This window comes from Lontra canadensis, unplaced genomic scaffold (genome assembly GCF_010015895.1).
Source record: "Lontra canadensis isolate GAN:19392208 unplaced genomic scaffold, GSC_riverotter_1.0 scaffold1, whole genome shotgun sequence".
NCBI lineage: Eukaryota > Metazoa > Chordata > Mammalia > Carnivora > Mustelidae > Lontra > Lontra canadensis.
In genome coordinates this window covers 65364115-65368174 of record NW_022630995.1, presented here as the reverse complement: position 1 = coordinate 65368174, position 4060 = coordinate 65364115, and the positions used below count along the sequence as shown (strand labels likewise).

Sequence of the window (4060 nt, the reverse complement as noted above, 5' to 3'; positions counted from 1 at the left end):
GAAAAACAAGTCCAGTTTTAACAAGCTTGGCCTAATTATTTACATAAGCTCAGCAAGAACAGTGAGGGATCATATAAATCTTTTAGAATCTGCTCTGCTGGAACTTCTTGTAAGGAATCTCTAGATTGAACTTATGATAGCCTCTCCAGGCCAGAAGCCAAGCTACATACTTGCCATCAGACATGCTTGCAATACCTGTCGATTTGGGCGAATTCCTCTTCCTGAGGCCCCCAAAGAATCCTGAGGTTCCTGCACCTGCCAGGAAGTAACATCCTTTACTCACCTGGTGAGGCTGCTGGGAACTCTGTAAGCAAGGTATCAGGCCAACAATTCCAAAGGACTTTATGGTTCCAGGTTTTATAAAGTCAACCTTAGTTCCTTTAAGCTGTCTAGTCATATCTGAGTCTTTTCAAATACGACATTCCAGTCAAAGCCTTGGTAAAATAACCAGTGTTTCCAATGGTATCTTGTTACAAGGAGAACAGATTCTTATTGAACTTATGCAAATGACTGATTGCCATGGAAGAAAGAATACTTGCTGAGACCTTTTGGTTTCAGAGGGTTCAGATAGAAAGAGTTGAATACCTTGATTTGTTTACAAATGACTACATTTTTATCTCTGTTAGTTACAGATAACTTAAAAAAAGTTTCCCTAGTCTGGAAGAACAAACATTAAAGAACCATTAATGTTTAAAATAAGACAAAACATCAAGAGATACAACATTACAATCTTTCAGTTCACCTAGTCCCATGTTAATAATCCTGGTTTAGTCGAATGCAGCTTTTACTTCTGTAAATTCTTACCCATTTCAGTTCCAGGATTTTAACATATCAAAGACCTGTATTTGTCCTGAAAGTCTCCCATATGAATTTTCTTTAAGACGGAATTTATCTTACAAGAGAATTAAAACAATTACAAATGACAAAAACTCAGAATAGATATGGTAAAAAGCTGGTGAGATGAGAATTTACAATGTAACTGGCAAGAAAATCAGGTTATTCTGTGACCTGTAAGATTTCCATAATCACAATATCAAGTGATGATCTATCAACATATTAAAACTTTAGGAAATACATAGCATTTTCCCAAATGTAACCCAAGGCTTATCATTGGTTTAAATCTTGTCAACAATTGTTAAAACCTTAGAAAGTTTTGGGGCGCCTGGGTGGCTCAGTGGGTTAAGCCGCTGCCTTCGGCTCAGGTCATGATCCTGGGGTCCTGGGATTGAGCCCCGCATCGGGCTCTCTGCTCAGCGGGGAGCCTGCTTCCTCCTCTCTCTCTGCCTGCCTCTCTGCCTGCTTGTGATCTCTCTGTCAAATAAATAAATAAATAAAATCTTTAAAAAAAAAAACCAAAACCTTAGAAAGTTTTAAAACACATGCCTAAATATAATTAGGGATGTTAAACACCTGATAAAACAAAACATAGAAACTGAATTTTCTGGGCAGGCAAAGAGAAAACCATAACAGATCAATTAACTTAAGAAAACTTTGTCTTTTTAAACAGAGAGAAAACCAGCTTTTCTATACCAGTGTCGTCTTCTTTTTTTTAAGTATGCAGATAATGAGTGTACTAGGTTCCCCTCCCATTGTGAATGATGTCGCAGACAAAGGGAGGGGGATCTTTCAGATGCTGTCCTGCTCGCGTCCCTCGCGGGAACTTAGGAGTGTCTTAGCTAAGGTCTGTCCGTATAAACCCCGGACCAGGCTACTCTGTGGAGTAGATGACCGTTATGCCATATGACGCCCCGCGAGACTCAGGGTGCAGCCCACTCAGACTCCGTAGCGGAAGCGGTGGAGTCATACAGACACATTCACACAGTCAGGCACTCTTCAGATTCAAACAGGTTGGACATCCTCCCCTTTGGGTATCCCTGGCTAATGGGAGGTGATCAGTCTCCCCTTCCATTCTTTTACGAATGGATTTAGCTCCGACAGTGGCCTCGGGGCTGTTTTTCTCTCTTTTTACATATCTCCTACTTTTTACATACAGAGTTGCTTTTCTCATTTCCATCAGTCTTAATTACACTTAACAGAATTTTGTACTCTTAGAAATACCTTAACCTCTACTGAAGACTAAATATAAACCAATTGTGAGTTGTTACAACAGAACTCTTTAGATGGCAAATTTATCAATCAGTTAAGCACAGAACGTGTTCACCAGCAGATTTCAAAAGCACAAACCCAGTTCCAGCAGCCAACGCTCTAGCATTTTATCCCATTTGGTTAAGACCTACATGTCCAACAAATTTAATTCCATTTGTCATTCAAGCAACTCTTCACAGTTTCAGGTTACCAAAGACTTTGGAAGCCACTTTAACAATTACCCATTAAAACCTTGAGACAGACAAATAACCATCTCCACTTCAGATGCCATGTTCTCCTGCCAGCAAGGGGAAGGGGCTAGGCAGTCCACGTCGGGCCAGAGAAGGCAAGGAATTCCCCGAAACAAAGGGAGTTTCGGCAGCTGCTTGGGAATATTCCTTAAAGTCTCTGTCTCGAGGTCGGTTCATCCCGCAGTGCCAGTTCTGCTTACCAAAAGTGGCCCACTAGGCACTCATATTCCACGCCCAGCTCCAATGAGCATCAGCATTGGGCACCTTAAGCCGGCATTAGACTAACCCCAGTTGGCTCCAGTCATAGCCCTTAACACATGAAATGAGTGAGCGAGAAGCCTCCCATCTATTATGAAGAATGGGGAGATGAAAGTCAGAGTCCCCTTACTCTCTGCTTGCCCCATTCCTTCAATCATAACAAACAACACGACAACAAAAGGACCAGGCAAAGACAACCACAGGCCCAACAATTCTTACCCAGAACCTGCCACTGGTGGGGGCTTTCTTTATCCCCCGACTGCCCAGGGGGACTTGAACCCCCCCGGCAGGCCCCTGACTGCCCAGGGGGACTTGAACCCCCCGTCGATCTACCAGCAGAGGGATGGGGCATCCCCGCATCTACTCCGGCCATGGGGAGCATGACTGTGTCCAGCTTCTCACTGGTGGGCCATAACCTGGAGCTCCAACCAGACAGACAGATAGGATCCCGTGATCTTACTTCCTGAGGCTTTTTCCAAAAATTCTAATGCTGTCTCAGTTCTCGTCGTTTGAATCCGGGTGCCCCCTCCAATGTTAGGGTCTGTAATCAAAGGAGCGAGACTGATACAAAGGGAAGGTCAAGCAAAGCTTTATTTGGCGCCAAGCATCGAGAATCAAACTGAAAGGTCAGGGCCATCTCTTGCAAAGAGGCGACCCCTCCCAGCCTCACAGACTAACTTTTATAGAGGTAGTTTAGCCGGGCTATACACAGGTGGCCAATTGAATTTCAACTCACCCTAGTGGATATACTCGTGCCCCACTGATTGGATGTCTTTATCCGGCCTGCCCCGCCCACACACAGGTGGCCAATTGAATTTCAATTCACCCTAGTGGATATACGCGCGCCCCACTGATTGGATGCCTTTACCTGGCCTGCCCCGCCCTTGTATCTAGGCTTTGCAAGCAAATTCCTCTGGGAGGGGCAGGGTCAATACAAGTTCACCGCAACAAAATGGCTCCCTCTGGCCAACCAGGCCTTTACAGGGGCAGCAAGGGGGACAGTGAGGGGGCGGGGAGACAGTGAGGGGGGCAGTGAAGGGGGACAGTGAGGGGGTCAGTGGGAGCAGTCAGTGAGAGGTGTCACAGAGTAGGTGCGATGGATGAGGCCACCGTCCCACTAAACCTCTCCTGGCTTGGACACTGTGACCCCGGGGGCTACATCCTCTCCTGTGGGCCTGCATCCCAGGGGACAGAGAAGAGGGCGAACAGGGCATGGACCGGCTGGGTCAGGAGCACTGCCGTGTGGCCTGACTCCCCCTAGGACTTCCCCAGCACCTCCCATGTGGTGGCTATAGATTATGGCTCATGCAGCAACTGGGTCCCGGGGGGACCAAAGGTCACACAGTGGCCCTTCTGAGTGTGGCTTTGCCTCTGATGGAGGCAGAGAGTCAGGACCTTCCAGCCCTGGAATCCCTGAGCCCACAGGGCGGTGGGTGGCCAGGGTGTCCCGCTAGCTGTGGGGCAGG

At 46.5% G+C, this 4060-nt stretch overlaps 1 long non-coding RNA gene across 1 annotated transcript; it reads right to left on the bottom strand.

Moving 5' to 3' along the window:
• Nucleotides 1-1086: 1086 nt before the first annotated feature.
• Nucleotides 1087-1408, bottom strand: LOC116874529. Its single transcript, XR_004384024.1, has 2 exons — nucleotides 1360-1408; nucleotides 1087-1142 (listed from the first exon to the last, which is right to left on the bottom strand). It is a non-coding gene; the product is annotated as an uncharacterized LOC116874529 (long non-coding RNA).
• Nucleotides 1409-4060: the final 2652 nt, after the last annotated feature.